Genomic DNA, 16856 nt, shown 5'->3' with positions numbered 1-16856 from the left:
TTTCCACAGATATTATCGGGGGGTGACACCAGGGCAAGTGATAATCGCCTTTTAAATTTTTTTTTTAAAAAGGGAGGGGTAAGGCCCCCCCCCCCCCCAATAATAGAAGTAGCATCTGTAACTTTAAGAAACAGATGCCTTCAGAGGCCATTGCTAGGCAACCACACGCTATTGCCAGCCTTCAAGTCTTGTTTTTTGTCAGTAAAAGGCTAGTATTTGGATGGAAGGCCTCCAAGGAATACCAGAGTCATAACACAGAGACAGGAGATGGCAAGCCACACTTCTGAGCATCCCTTGCCTTCAAGCCCCACTTGGGGTCTCCAGAAGTCAGCTTGACTTGATGGCAGTTTTTTGTTTTTTTAAATAATGTTATCTACACATGTGCAGATTATTTAACTGTACAGGCAACATAGAGGTTCGGGGGAGGGGGCTACCAGCTGCCTGGGGCCCTGCTGCCAACGCAGCACCGCTCAGGGCCCCCGCTTCCTACATGGTGTATCTGAGGGCTCCGCTGGCTTCATGGAGCCCTGCCATCAACGCAGCAGCTCCCAGGGACCTTGACGCCAGGGTGGCAGCTCTGCAGGACCCTGCCAGCTGCTGGGGACTCCGTTGTGTATGCAGCAGCTTCTGAGGGCCCTGCTGCCGATGCTGCAGCTGGTTAGACGGGGGAGAAAGGGAGATGGAAAGGGATATTGACAGAGAGGGGGATGGGGGAGAATTAGAGGGGGTATTTGATGGAGAAGGGGGGAAGAAAGAGAGGGGTGCAAGACTGTCGGGGAAGGGAGGGGGAGAAATAGAGGGGGTATTTGATGGAGAATGGTGTCATAGATGCAACGAACATGAAATTGAGCAAACTTCAGAGGACGGCGGAAAACAGGAGGGCCTGGCGAGATCTTGTCCATTGGGTCGCGAAGAGTCGGACTTGACTGTGCGACTGAACAACAACAAAAGACTGTCAGTGGGTCTTACTCCCAGGAAAGTGCTCTCAGCATAACGCTGCTGGTCTCTGTTGTGTGATTGATTGCAGTGTGTGCACATTATTGAGAGCACCTATTTAGAATATTTATAGCCTGCCTCCCTATTAAAAAGACTCGAGGCTGATTGCAAAGATGTTTGGGAAGTCAGTAGATAATAAAACGAAAACTTTAAAAACCAGTGAAAGCAATAATAAAATGTTTAAACTACTAGATAACAACAGAACCTTTGTAAAACAGGATTTAAAAGAGAGAGCCAATTTACAGAAAGGCACGCCTAAAAGGCACATGCATTTCACTCTTCCCCCAGCCTGCAGTACTACCTACCTATATGCCAGCATAAGCAAAATATTTTCTGCTCTGTCTACTAGACACAGCTCCAGAGAGATAAACAGCAAGCAAAGTGGAGCCACTGCATAATCAAAGTTCACTCACAGCCAGCAATGTGACAGGTGTATACAACGCTTCAGGCAGATCTATTAGGTCCTGTTTAGTTGCAAGACCTGTATGAGACTTGTGTGTGGAAAGCTTCCCTGTCAGTTACATATCTCCTGTGATTCTCTCATGGTAGACATTGACCGAAATAATGCCAGAGAAAAGCTTATTAATATTACCAGATGTCATTAGTATTTCAACTTTTACTCGTTATAATGATTATGTTAATTAATCTGACATTTTCATCTAGGCTTTCAGTTGCTTTATATATCAATTAATATCCCTACCGTCCATAATTTAGAACTTTATCCAGTCTTTAAAAATTCAGTAACATTAATGTGTTCTTCTAGCACTTGATTTTGCCACATAACAAATAAGAATCACTTTTCAAAATAAGAATCACTTTTCAAAATTGCCTATGAAGGGTTTTCAAAATACAGTAGGAAATTTGCCGAAAATTAATCATCATTCAAAAAGTGGGATAGGGGTGTTTGCCGGAAGCCTATGAATGAAAACAGCTTTTGTGGCAATGTACGTTCATCACTTGACCTCACTGTCTTCTGATCTTACTTTCTACAAGACTGAAAGAGCAAATTATCTAGTTGTGGATAGATGGGTCATTTTTTTGTTCCATTACCAGCAGACATCGGGGACCACTTAACCTTCTCAGCATTTGTTGTTTTTGCTTTTTAGGTACAAGAGAAAGAAGTCAGGGACAATTGATAGTGACATGATGGAGATCTCTTTTTGTTTCCCTCTCTTTGTTATAACTGATGGGGAAAATGTAGTCAGGCGGATACCCATTATTCAGACCTCAGCTGCCCATAACTCCTGGTAGTATCGTGCAAGGCCCTCTGTAAATCTAAGTCAATTGTGTCGATTCAGTTTTGTCTGTTCTGTCCCCTCAGTACCAGAGGGAAGCCCGTTTCCCTTCTCTGTTGCTGCCTTTATTTGCATCAAACTGATCTTGCTGCTGAGTCAGGTTTTGGCCAAGAAGGAAGCTCAGTGAGAAGAACTGTCAAATGTGGCTTTCACGTCCATCTTCCCCTAGGGAGAGAAATCAGGGGAAGTCCACCATGGCCCAGTCTACCCAATTGTTTTCAGTGCTGGGCCTACTCTGCCTAGTTATTGTTCTCTTGGGGTCTCATTTAACCTTTGTTCATATTAGTTTAGCAGAAAAGAATAAAGATCCTTACAGTGCAATCCTAAGAAAACTTTCCAGGGAGTAAGCCCCATTGAATAGACCTGAGTAGAATTCAGAGTAGACTTGTTTAGGATTGCTCTCTTAGAAAACTAACTGTGCATTCCTAAGCAGATCTACTCTAGGGTTGCCAGGTTGGAAAATACCTGGAGACTTTGAGGGTGGATCCAGGAGAGGGCGGGGTTTGGGGAGGGGAGGGGCCTCAGCATGGTACAATGCCACAGAGAGTCCCCCCTTCAAAGCAGCCATTTTCTCCAGGGAAGCTGATCTCTGTCAGCTGGAGATCCGTTGTAAAAGCAGGAGATCCCCAGGCCCCATCTGGAGGTTGGCAGCCCTAGTCTACTCAGACCCCTACTCAGGTCTGTTTGATGGGACTTACTCTCAGGAATGTGTTTGTAGGACAGCACTGTGAAATTCTATATTTTTTAAAAAAAATTCATTCCAGTCAAAAATATACATTGGGTTGGATCCTACTAGCTTTCCTGTGGGTGGAAAATAGGGTTACCGGTTTTCGGGTTGGGAAATATCTGGAGATTTGGGGGATGGGGCTTGGCGAGGGTGGATTTTAGGGATGGGGTGGGAGGAGAGAGTCTTCACTGGGGTATAGTTCCACAGAGTCCACCTTCCAAAGCAGCCATTTTCTCCTGGTGAACTGATCTCTGTCACCTGGAGATCGGCCGTAATAGCAGATCTCCAGCCATCAGCTGGAGGCTGGCAACCCTAGAGAAAAAGGAAACAGTTCTCCTTACCACCAAAAAGACTATGCTGGAGCTCATGAGGCCTGCCTTGACAAAAGACATGAAGAAGAAGAAGAAGAGGAGGAGGAGGAGGAGGAGGAGGAGGAGATTGGATTTATACCCCACCCTTCACTACCCAAAGGTGTCTCAGAGCGGCTTACAAACTCCTTCCCCTTCCCCTCCCCACAACAGACACCCTGTGAGGTAGGTGGGGCTGAGAGAGCTCTTGACAGAAACTGCTCTTTTTCAAGGACAGCCCTTATCAGAGCTATGGCTTGCCCAAGGTCATCCAGCCAGGTGCAAGGGGAGGAGTGGGAAATCAAACCCGGTTCTCCCAGATTAGAGTCTGCGCACTTAACCACCTAAGCTGTGGAGTCTTGTGAGCAAAAATTCTACTTTGTGAGCTGCTGGCATTAAAGTTGTGAGCGAGCGATTTGGCTGCTGCATAAATTAGTTTGCTCTGGAGCCATCCTTCCTGAGCTAAGACAGAAATCTGTGAGCCGGAGGCTAAGAAACTGTGAGCTAGCTCAGACCGACTCAGCTTAGAGGGAACACTGGCCACGACACCAAACTGGCTCTCTCAAAGGATCAAGGCTGTAGTAAGGAGGGAACTAGGTGAGACTGAGTGAAAAAGCTGATTGGATCCAGACCATATGAACACCCCACTTCTGAGCAGTGAGAAGTTTTGAGGGGCAGCGCTTATCCTTTGGAGGAGAGAGCACTAGAGACTTGTGGTATTTTTGTAGCATGTCCTTTATTTATGTACACCATGTACAGAAAATTGCTGCAAAGTGCACACAATATGAAGATACTAGACTGGTCTGTCCAATTGAAAGGTTATACTTGTTAGCTCTAAGCTTTGGAAGAAGATTACTTGACTCAAGAATACAGTGTTGACTTTATTGCTAATGGATGCAGAACTGAGACCTATTTGATAAAAAGACTTCGAAACGAGCGGTTACTCGGGAAGTTCGTCGTCCTGTCTGTTCATCCTTTCACGTCATCACCTTGTTTTTGATGGCGTCCATCTGTTGAAAACAAAGATTAAAGCATCACGAAGCTTACCAGTATTGTAGCTTTATTATTGTCTAGTATCTTCATATTGTGTGCACTTTGCAGCAATTTTCTGTACATGGTGTCATTTTATTGCTGTTCCCTCTATTATTATTTCTTTATTTATGTACAAACAGCCCAGGTGGAGGCAAAGAGGCAGAATGACAGCTCCCCAGATGCAGAGGTCTTGCGTTTCCAGGGGCTTCAACCTCAGCCAGTTCATAGCTGGCTGTGTGTCTTCCAGCCTTTAAAGATGTAATTTATTTGTATACAAACACCCACTCAGTCTTCCACTTCTGCCAGAAGAGAGATCACGACCTCCAGATGGCTTGGACAGAGCCATCCCCCAACAATTAAGTCCCATGGAGAAGATACCTGCAATCATTGAGAAATATCGCCATTCCTTTGGCCAGGGGTTCTGATCTTCCAAATGCATGCTACTTTAGGCCGAGCCTCCAACAGGACCATTTGGAAACACTGAACGTGTTGCAAAACAAGTAAAATAGATATCTGCACACAGCCACACACCATCACTATTGGTTCTGTGGGTATTTCCCTTCTTGCTTTATGGTTGCGGCACATTGTACCAGTCTGAATTATGGCAGACCGGTAGCAGTGCTAGGGATGCCAGCCTCCAGGTGGGACCTGGGGATCCCCCGGAATTACAGCTCATCTCCAGACTACAGAGATTAGTTCCCCCGGAGAAAATGTATACTTTGGAGGGTGGACTCTGTAGCATTGTACCTCATGGAAGTCCCTGCTTCCCCAGGCTCCACATCCAAATCTTCAGCAGTTTCCGAGCCTGAATCTGGTAACCCTAACCCCCATCCTCCCATCCCCCTAAGCAGTTGTATAGATTCCGCCCCTCAGGCCGGTCCAGGGATGAGGGGAAAACTCTACACTGGCTCAATACATTACACAATAACCCAGAGAGGTAGGCTCTCTGGATTTCAGAGCACCTCCTCAGAGATGTACACTTACTGCTCAAGGGTAGCATGTGGCCAGGTAGGCACAGGAAAAAGACTTGGAATTCAGCTACAACAATACAGACATGTTATAAACCAGAATAAGTTTATTCAGTAGAGAACTTAGCACAGACTAGAAGGATTTCAAAATAACAAAGTCTAGGCAAGTTTTTGCCTTGCTACACAGTAAGAGATATGTATAATTACCAACTTCAGGAATCCATAGGCCAAGATTGTCCATGGTTAGAGTCCAAATTAGACCCCAAGGGGTCCTCAGCAGAGATCCCATCTTGGTGCAAGCAAGCAGCCATGTGCTCATCAGCTCACAAAGGGGGTCTTTGTTCCACATGGGACAGCATTTCCCAGGTGCAATTCAAACAGTAGAAAGAGCAAGAGAAATCTGAGCTCTCTTCCAAGGGGCAGACAATTAAAAAAACCCAATCTAGTTGCAAATTAGTCCTGGCCAGAAGCCAATTGGAGTAGACATAGGAGTGTCCAATTGTGGGTGGTCATGGCAACGGGTGGGGGATAGGCTAGGTCTGGAGAACACCCTCTGCAGTCAGGTGATCCCCAAACTCCAGCCCCTCCATCAGCTACGTGTGTTTCTGACATGCTGGCCTAGCTTCCAGCATGGAAGTGTGAAGGAATGTGTTTTTATGGCATGGCAATGGGCTTCTCTGACCAAATGTTCAAGCCATTTGGCTTCAACAGGAAATCAACACACCAGGGTATCAGCAAGAGACATTCCAGGGGAAGGCAAGGGTTTTTAGAAATCAATATTTCTATACAGCAGTGCCCTTGTATTGTCTGCTTTCTTCCCAGGTTAGAATTCTACCCTGGATCAGCTCTGTACATTACCGTGAAAGAGAGAGAGAGCAGGGAAGTACGCCTCAGTGTCGAGTAGGCAACATCATCATAAACGTGCAAAACGAGGAGGAAACCAATTGTAAATAATTGTTTCTTTGTTGTGTAAGTGTTGTAGCATTTCCACCTGTACTTTGCTGGCTTTGAATCACGAAGTCTACGGAAATCTCTCTCATGTTTACTTCCTCGCCCGTCGTCTGCCTGCAGCCGTAACAACAAACAGCTGAAGTGAAATGTGTTGTCAAGCAAAGAGTGGGGAGGGGATTTCAAAAGAACACCTGTGTCTTGTTATTACAAATCATATCCACTCCGGACTTCTAATAGACCCAATAATACAAATGGAGATACAAGTGATAAAACAAATGGAAACATCTGTATGTGCCGTGCAGTGATAGAGATAGGAAGGTGGTTGGAAGTCCGACTTCGGTCTTGAACTCAGTTGGCATTTTCAAAACTGTAGGTTTTCCCCTGCCTTTAAATACTTCCTGAGTGGTTAATCATTTAAATGGTCTCTGCATTTTATACTGAAGAGTGTTTTGGGGTTATTGGGCAGAAGGAATCAGGGGGGAAAACCATGAGTTCGCATGCAGATCATGCATAGGGGATGTTTAAACACCTGCCAGTTCAGCTCACTTCTCACTCTGCAAGTGATCAGGAAGCCAATTAATCTACAGTCTGTTTGCAACCTCTTTGTGGAACAGGCTACTCGCAGCCATCAGAAGCCAATTGGCAGTGGGGAGTTGGCTTCTGCTTCATACCCAGCAAAGATTTTAAGGGTGAGAAAATTGGGAGCTGACTCCTGGCTGATCAGCCAGAGGTCCAGTTCTTCTGCTCCTCCATCCTGGAAACTTTGCTGCCTTCCAGTTCAACTGCTGAACAGGTTTGTTGTTGCAGCCTCCTTAATCATGTAAACCAGAGGTGTCAAACTCATTTGTTACGAGGGCTGGATCTGACATAAATGTCACTTTGTTGGGCCGGACCATGTGTGCCATAAAACGTAACGTCAGGTACCAGAAATAGAAACTGTATAAAGGACAGGAGCTGGTAAGCCCCGTGTTGGTGTATCCTCACTACAAAGCCCTATGAGCTAGGAGGCAGGTGCATAGGAAAACCCACATAGGGTGCGGTCAGATGGCGTGCTGAGAGTGGGTTAAACTGTTCTGGTTCTAAACAGATTATATTTGATCTGGATAATCACGATCACACTTACTTCCTTTATCCCGCCTCACCGCGCAATCATGTCGCTCCCCGGCGTCTACACTACTGATGCACGGGAGCGTGTCGGTGGTTTTTTTAAATTTTTCCTCAGTTTGTGCATGCGCATAGGTGCCCCTCTGTAAAAGGGGGGGGGGGAACTATCATGGAACATGCGCAGAACCACCAGGGTGAATCAATCCAACCCCTCCAACAAAAGTTGTTGTTGTTGTTCAGTCGCACAGTCGAGTCCGACTCTTCGCGACCCCATAGACAAGATCACACCAGGCCCTCCTGTCTTCTGCCGTCCTCTGAAGTTTGCTCAACTTCATGTTCATTGCATCTATGACACTGTCTAACCATCTCATCCAACAAAAGACTTCCCTTTAAATGTTTGACCCGAAAATGGCCTCCATGAGATCCCGAACTCATCTAAACACTAAAACGAGTGACCGTTAAAATGTCAGTTTTCTAAACGCGGAGCTCCACCTATGCACGCATCGCTAATGTATAAAAAACAGCGGGTGAAAAGCGGAAGCCTCGGGCAGCTTTTGAGCAGGGAGGGGGTTGAAACCGGAAGTTGCTCGACACTGCAGAAGCAATCAGATGTCAGAAAATTGCGGCTAGAACCGGAGACTCAGGGAAACACCACTTGGGGACCTGGTAACAAAATACTCCATTCTAAAGGGGGTTTGAGCCAGAAAGTGATGGCTGGGGAGGGTGCACAGATGTTGGATGTGTGAACATGGATATAAAATTCATTACTGAAGTGTGCTGAAGGCAGACTAAACAGCCCGTCTGAACGCCCCCATAGGCGGACTGGAGAGGCAGCAGTGCAGCACGGGGCAGGTGCTCCCATGATGCTTGATTGCTGCGGACAAGGTTGTTCTGCCATGCTGAAGCCACAGTGGAGTGGTTCCACCCACTCCACCCAGCACTCCCTCTTTTGCGTCAGTTGCTCGCAAGCCGCATAAGAGCCCTGGAGAGGACGGGCCTTATGTTTGACACCCCTGAACTGTTCCAAATGTCACCGAGTTATTGCCAAGCACCCTAGAAAATGAGGCAGACTTTCCAATGGAGAGATGGGCTGCTTACTGGAAGCCACTTTGTTTACTTAGAAAATGTATATGCCACCTTTCCAGAGACCTACATGAGGTAAAAACAATGCAATAAAATAGTACAAAACAACAATATAAGAATTATCAATAACAATTAAACAGGCTGTAAAAGCAGCAGTCAGCTGCCCAAAATTGTGTTCATAAAACAGTCCTTCGGCCAGAAGTACACCATAAAAAGAGCTTTAAAAAACCAAACTGGAACCCCTCTTTTAAAAGCCTGGCTGAAAAGAAATGTTGTCGCCTGGCCCCTGAAGGACAATATTATAAGCACAAGGTGAGGTGTTGTTTTTTTTTGGGGGGGGGGAGCACCTCAGAGGCAAGTCCCAACCTCAAAGCACCTCTACCTTACCTCTACAGATGTGGGCACTGCCAATGCCTTATTGCAGGAAAGGCCAAGTGGTCCCATGGACACGGACAATGCTATCTCGCCCGTGGGATGTACACCCTTCTTCTTGTGGATGGGTAAATAGTTAAATAGGAAAGAGAGGGAGAAGGATTACATACGTCCTTTCCACACTAGCCCGTAAATCCTGGTTCAACCCTGTCCCCAAACTTACATTCTACACTATACATGAGTTCACCCCTGTAATTATCTCGGGGTATTTTTACATTCTACACTACACTCGTTTTCACCTTCTACACTACACTCGTTTTCACCCCTGTAATTCACTTCACCCCTGTACATCCCTGTAATTTTCTCGGGGTATTTTTACATTCTACACTACACTCGTTTTCACCCCTGTAATTATCTCAGAGTAGTTTTACATTCTACACTACACTCGAGTTCACCCCTGTAATTACCTTGGGGTAGTTTTACATTCTACACTACACTCGTGTTCAGTCCTGTAATTATCTCAGAGTATTCTTTGTTTCCACATTACATTGAGGTCACCCCAGTTTTGCCCCACACTTCTCCCAGGATAAACGCAGGGCCGGCTTGCCCGCTAGGCGAACTAGGCCTTTGCCTAGAGTGTGAGCCGGCCATTAGGGCTTGGGAGGAGAGGCAGGGGCGGCCACCGGCACACCTGGCCAGCAGCTTGGAAGCCTCTTCCTCGTCCCGGACACAGCTGCGCCTCGCGGGCGGCGTCTCTCTCTCTCTCCAGGCAGGAGGGGCGGCCGTGCTCGAGAACGCCGGGGGGGCAGTGGCAGGAGTGGGGAAGAGCTGCCAAGACCCACCCGAGGATGCCCTGAAGCTGCCGGGACTGGCAGCGCACCGCACCCCAGGCGCCCTCGTCCCAGCTACCAGCCGGGACCATCAAGCCGCTGCCTGCAGGGAGAGGAGAAGCCTCGGTGGATGGGGGGGTCAGGCGAGAGCAGCTGGTGTCCCGGGGAGTGGCGCTCGGCCGCAGGAGGGACCTCCAGGACATTGCCAGCTGCCCCAGCCTTCTGCCGGCTACCCCAGCCTTCTGTCCCCTCCGCCGCCCTCCCTCTCTCCGCGCCGGGTGCCCCGTCCTCCACAGCGTTGCCCCGGTGGAAGAGGAGGAGGCCCAGCGGCCGCTTCACTGGCAAGTGGAGGGGGAGGGAGGAAGGGGGGAGGGAGCCAGCAGCTGAGAGGCAGGGCTGGAGGGGGGATGGGACTGCGCAGAGTGGCGTCGTGGTCCCCATTGCCTGGATCAGGGCCACTGGGGGGGCTGGCCTGCCCGCCCCTCACAAGCTCTCTCGCCTCCCCGCTCACTGGCTGCACTGTAGCCTTTCCCCCACCAGCCGCCCGCCCGCCGTGGAGCTTCCCCACATGGCGGCAGTGCACCAGGCCGGGAGGCGGAGGGCAGCGTGTGCGTGCCCTGCTCGGCTTGCCAGGGGGACTGGACGGGAGCGGCCCGGTGACCGCGGCCAGCCCCAGCAGCAGCAGAGCTCCAGCCACGCAACATGTCCGCTCTCCTCCTCGGAGAAGGAGGCGCGGCAGATGCTTCGCCGGGTAAGTGAGGGACCAGCGAGGCGAGGGAGTGGAGCGGGCAAGGCGAGGAAGTGGGTGGCCAAGCCAAGTTCTGCCCCGGAGGCGACTCACACCAGCTGGGAGGTCTCCAGGCCCCACTGGGAGGCTGGCATCTGCGCTCGCCTAGGGCGCAGGAACACCTCGGGGCGGCCCTGGATAAACGGATGCTGTTATAACCAGGGATAAATGCAAGGTATTGTGTCCTGAGTTGAACTCTGATAAAACCAGGGATGAGATCCAAGTGCAGAAAGACCATAGACAGATTTCTCAATGGAAGAATGTAAGTATTGTTCCCCCTCCCCCAAGGATCTTTATTAGACAGAGTTTCCAGCTCTGGGTTGGGAAACACCTGGAGATTTAGGGGGGTGGCGCTGGAAGAGGGCAGGGTCTGTAGAAGGGAGGGACACAGGGTTGCCAAGTCCAACTTACCTTGCCGGCGGGAAACTCCGGGGTGGCTCCTGGTGTGCATGCGCGCCGCATGCACGTCACAAGGAAGTGACGTCATGGCGCCGGGCACGCTGGGGGCGGTGCCATACCATACAAGAGAAAACCATACAGTTTTCCCTTGTATGGTCGTGGCCCCGCCCCCAGCATGCCCGGCATCATAACATCACTTCCCTGTGACGTGCACGGTGGGGCGGGGTTCCCCCCGGGGCCCGATTCCCCGGCGTCGGGGAACGGGCCTCTGGGGCGGGGGGATTTCCGCCCCCTGGGGGGACTTGGCAGCCCTAGAGGGACATCAATGAGGTATAATGCCACAGAGCCACTTTCCAAAGTGGCCATTTTCTCCAGATGAACTGATCTCTGTTGCCTGAAGATCAACTGAAGTCCCAGGGGATCTCCAGCCACCACTGGAGGTTGGCAACTCTAGTATGGGAACTAATATGCTTGAATTTGTTCATAAGTGATCTGGAATCACGTGAGCAGTAAAGTGCCTCAGATTGTTCAGCCTGCCTGACCTAGTTTAGCCTTAGTTAATCCCACTGATTTTGGCCAGATTTAAGCATGACTCTCTTGAGAAAACAGAATGTGATTTTTTCCTCCGCTAACTTGCTGCTTCCCACGAGTTCTGTAATGCAGACTGCGTATACGCCAAGAGTTTCCCTCATGCCTTGCATGATTTTGCATGAATCTGTGTGTGAGAGAGTGTCCTAGAGTCAGAAGGGGTATTAGAGGCCACCTGGTCCAACCCCTCACTTGATGCAGAAAACCTGAAGCTGGAACATCCTTACACGGCCTGGGGCCAACATATCTGAAGGACCGCCTCTTCCTGTATATGCCTCGACGAGCATTACGCTCTAAGGATCAACACCTCCTGGTGGTCCCTGGCCCAAAAGACATCCAACTTGCCTCGACCAGGGCCAGGGCTTTTTCCAACCTGGCCTCTGCCTGGTGGAACATGCTCCCCATTGAGATCAGGGCCCTGCAGGATCTTATTCAGTTCCACAGGGCCTGCAAGACGAAGCTCTTCCGCCAGGCCTTTGGCTGAGGCAACGGATATCCACACATGGCCTCCCTGAGGTTGTTGTCACTCTGTTAACAACTACTGGCTATTGCCAAGAACCTCCCACAACCAGGGATTTTTAAAATTCTTATTAGCTGTGACCACCATTTTAATATTTATGAAGATGTTTTACATTTTAATGTTATTTTATTAACAAAACTTTTGTATAAATGATGTTGTTACCCGCCCTGAGCCCACTTCTGGGAAGGGCAGGCTATAAATGTGAAGAAATCAATCAACCAATCAATAAATCCCTGGACGGTAGCTGTGCAGCCCCTACTTGAAGACTTCCAGTAAGAAAGAGCCCATCCGCCCCCTAGGTAATTGGCCTCAAACCTCTTTTGCTAACACCCCCCGGAATCTTTTGCTATTGCTCTTCACACAGCTATCGAATGCTTCTTTTTCGTCGGGTAATTCCAGAATATTTCCTTCAAAAGTCTGCAGCGTTTCAATGTGTTTGGGCTTGGTGGTTTTGAGATGCTTTCTCAGGAGAAGCACGTGTAGACGCTGTGCGTGTGTAAAGTGCAGTCAGTTTGCAGCAGACTTAAGACAGCCCCAGCAAGGGTCTTTCGAGGCAAATAGGAAGCAGAGGTGGTTCGCCGTCGTCTTCTTCTGCAGTCTTCCTTGGTGGTCCCCCTTCCAAGTACCGACCCTACTTAGCTTCCAAGACCTGATGAGACCAGGCTATACCATGCCACCTTCTCTCCCATAGACAGTGTGGGTCACCATTTTCATTTGAGATTCTTTAGACAGAGAAACTGAAAAGTGGCACATATTCAATTCTTACTGTGTTGTGCACTGACATAGGATGTATTAAAATGGAAGTACATATGTTGCAGTCTCCCATCTAGCTACTCAGTAGGAGATTCAGTAAACAAGGATTCATAGACTCACACACACCAACAGAATAAAAAATAATGTTTTAATGTATTATTCACCCATCTCTAGGGCTTCACTTCTGGTCTCTATTACTGCACTTCCTATATTAATTATTTAGTGTTCTACAAATAGAGCAACCCATTCAGGTGGTAATTCAGATTATACACAGAGAAACACCAGTTATTCACCAGCATCCCCTCTAATCATTTCCTTCCCGGAATATCCTGTCCGTTTTGAATGGAGGGGGACACGCATATTGCCTGACATTTCGCTATTGATAGCTCTTTTGGGATGGTATAGATCTGAGGGAGCTATACCCTCACAGTGTTGCCTCCTTTGGCTAAAGTGCATATATGTGGTACTTAAAGGTGGAGCCTGGAAAAATATTGCCGTCCACGTGGAGAAATATCTCATTTCTAGAAGTCCAGTTCTTCTGCCATTGGGTGGGATGGAATGTATATGTAAATTTTCTGCAGTATTTTTTTTAAAATCCATAATTAGCAATGTTCAGGTAAAACTAATATGGCAATGTACTACCTTTGACTGGGCTTTGCAGTAGTTTGGAAGGTTTAGCTCAGGAACGGGCTGGCCACAGATCTCAAAAACTTCTAGCTACGCCTCTGCCTTTGTAATCATCTGTACAAATTACCTGCCTACCATTTTTCTTCTCACCTTGACACAGAGAGTACTCCCATCTTTCTGTGTTATGCCTCTGAGGATGCCAGTCACAGCTACTGGTGAAACGTCAGGTCCCACAATGCTAAGACCCACGGCCACACAACCTGGAAAATCTACAGCAGCTAATGAACCCCGGCCATGAAAGCCTTTGACAACATCTGTACAACATCTGTACAGTGCTGACCCTCCCTTCTTAAAGCCCATAATTTCTTTGCCCTTAACATCTCACCCCTAATTGAAGTGTGTGTGTGTGTGGGGGGGGGGTTCCTTTGCTCATGTTTACCCAACGTTGGTGGCCTCCTTTGTTTTCTTCCTTCTGTTGTCCTTCCCATTGTCCAAATTTCTTTTTTTTAAAGTTAAATACTTTATTTTAAAAGATTTATATAATACCTTCTACATACACATCACCCCACACACACACAAAATGGAAATTGACTGGGATGTGGAGTAAACTTAGAAAAGTAAAGTTTGTAAAAACAAGGACTTAAACAATAAGAAGAAACATCAACAGAAAAGCAGGGCAAGGAAGGCCAATAATACATCTCAGGTCTGATCAGAAAATGGCCCCCACAAAATGGTTTTGGAATCTACCCCATACCACAGGAGAAGGACCTCTTCCAGCCTCCTTCCCTGAAGTATCTGGGACCTGCTGACAAACACACACACACACACACACAACCCCCCCCCTACAAATCCACATACAAACTCAATTAACATTTTATTAAGCATTTTATTAAACACCAAATGAGAAGGGAGCACTCACTGGAGAAGACCCTGATGCTGGGAAAGACTGAAGGTCAAAGAAGACGGGGACGGCAAAGGATGAGATGGTTAGACAGTGTCATCGATGCAACGAACATGAAATTGAGCCAACTTCAGAGGACGGCGGAAGACAGGAGGGCCTGGCGGGAGCTGGTCCATGGGATCGCGAAGAGTCGGACTCAACTGTGCGACTGAACAACAACAAAACTAAGGAACAGTACTTAAACACACCAAAACCTGCTGTGATTTTACTTGCCCCTGCACCTGCCCACAAGGAACTCTGTCTTCAAGTACTAAGCTAACCAGCTCTGACCACCCATTATCTGTGAGCTTCGCCATGATGTACAATTTCATAGTTTTTGATGCCACTGTGAGATTGTAGGGGATTGTGAAGATTTCCAGGATAAGGCAATAGTATTTCTTGCTGCATATATTAATATAGATAACCTTTCTCTAAGAGCGTATGAGCACATCAAGTGTTTCCAGTCTCCTAAGAGCAAATGTTCTGGCGTAAGATTAAGGTCTAGACTCGGATTTAACCTTTATTAGTATATATTCCCAGAAAGGGGCAATTTTAGGGCAGGAGATCCAGCAATGAAGGTAACTTCCTACATCTCCACAATTTTTCCAGCATTTTGGGTTAGATGCTTTGGTGTGAGCTAATTTTTTAGGGGTTTGATACCAGCGTGAAATTAATTTAAAGGAGTTCATATGCACATCCATAATTTTGGAGCGGTAAGAGGAGGAGGCCCAAATGGAGGACCAAGTATCATCTGGTATTTCATGGCTACATTCTTTGTTCCAAATGGACTGATACATTAGAGGTTTCTTTAAGTCTTGCCCCAAAAGAATTCCATAAATGCATGATACTAGACTTTTCTTGGATTGAAATGTTACTTTAATAAGGCGTTTGTTTTCTGAGTTCACAGCTCCCCTCAATATACAGGAAGCAATCTGGCAGAGGGGACCAGAAAGATCTGTCAAGTCATACAGCAACCCTATAATAGACTCATTCTTATACAGTTGGGACCATTGTAGATCATTCCTAATGCCCCCCATCTCAAGATTTCAATGTTTTTTTAATCAATGCTGGTTCTTACCTGGATACAAAAAAATCTTCGTTTAATGCCTTGAAAAAGGCAGGTATCATTATGCTTCAAGACCTCTGTTCTGACCACATGTTACTCACTAAGACTGCCCTGGAAATGAAAATAGGATCTACCATATCTTGGATGCAATACTTCCAGATCTCACATTTAAGTTCTTCCATTAAGCTTCCACATATAATGCAGCAACCTCTGACAGACAAATCCACATACAAACTAAGGAGAAGAAAGTAAGGGGCCAAAGCAGTGGGCTCACCTTCCTCAAACCACTTCACAGATAGAAATCACAGGTAAAACTAGGGACACTACAAGAAAAGCTTACCAAACCATCCCCAACCACAGTGTCCTCATTGGAGGGGGAGGAAAAGACAATTATTTAGGAACGATTCTATTAGCTAACTATATAATAATACATTTCAACTGGAACCACTGCAGAACAGGGTTCCATCATGTTTGGCTTACGTTAGACAGTAAAGATCCACACACGGTGGATGACGCTCTCCAGGGCTTTTTTTGTAGAAAAAGCCCAGCAGGAACTCATTAGCATAATAGGCCACACCCAACAACAGAAACTCATTAGCATATCCAGCCACACCCATGAGAGCATAGCCCATTAGCATATTAGGCTGCACCCCCATGTTACCAGAAGTGTCGACATCCAGCCACACCCACCTTTCCCTTCTTATTCTGTTTACCTTGTTTGTTGTCAAAACCCAGGGCTTTTTTTGTAGCAGGAACTCCTTTGCATGTTAGGCCACACCCCTAATGTAGCCAATCCTAATGAGTTTCTGCTATTGGGTGTGGCCTATTATGCTAATGAGTTCCTGCTGGGCGTGGTCAACTTGGGAGCTAGCCAGAACTCCGTTCCTGTGCGTTCCTGCCCAAAAATAGCCCTGACGCTCTCTGAACAAAGGATCACAGTCACCATCTCTTTATTTGAGCTGTAAACCCCCTTGGACACTCCATTAAGCGGAGAGACTGCCTAGAAACGTTTGAGATAAATATAGAAACAATAACTGGAATGGAGCATGAATGTGACTTTGCAGAGCTGCTTACGTGGCAAAAGACTTTCATTTGGCGTACCTGCCCTTCCCTCACAGGTCCAAGATGTCACTATTAAGTGGAGTCTTTTAGAAGAGGGAGGGTTGGGAGGAGATAAGCTATTATTAAGGTAATGGAAGAAATATCCAGCAATGCAAAATGGAATTCGGTGTATAGCATGATGCCAGAGTGTAGCTAAAAATGGCGCCTGAGAGAAGGTCCATTACGGCCGCTTGGCAATCAAATCAGAATTCATGCTTTGTTTCTCAAAAGTCCCTCTTGCTTTTCCTGTCACTTTCCCACATCCTGCGTGAAGGAAACCACCAGTGTCTAAATTTTCGGTAGAGCGAGCAATTTGTCAGTTTCAGAAGATGACACTAATTCCCAGAGCACATTTTTTACATTTTGAGCA

At 47.3% G+C, this 16856-nt stretch overlaps 1 protein-coding gene across 1 annotated transcript in view; it reads left to right on the top strand.

Annotated features, from left to right (window-relative positions):
* The window catches only part of GPC6 (glypican 6), an 854380-nt gene that overhangs the window by 378248 nt on the left and 459276 nt on the right, over nt 1-16856 (top strand). The window lies entirely within an intron of this gene.

The sequence above is a fragment of the Gekko japonicus genome, unplaced genomic scaffold, assembly GCF_001447785.1.
Source record: "Gekko japonicus isolate JY-2015 unplaced genomic scaffold, Gekko_japonicus_V1.1 scaffold352, whole genome shotgun sequence".
Lineage (NCBI taxonomy): Eukaryota > Metazoa > Chordata > Lepidosauria > Squamata > Gekkonidae > Gekko > Gekko japonicus.
This window is presented reverse-complemented; position numbering and strand designations above follow the sequence as displayed.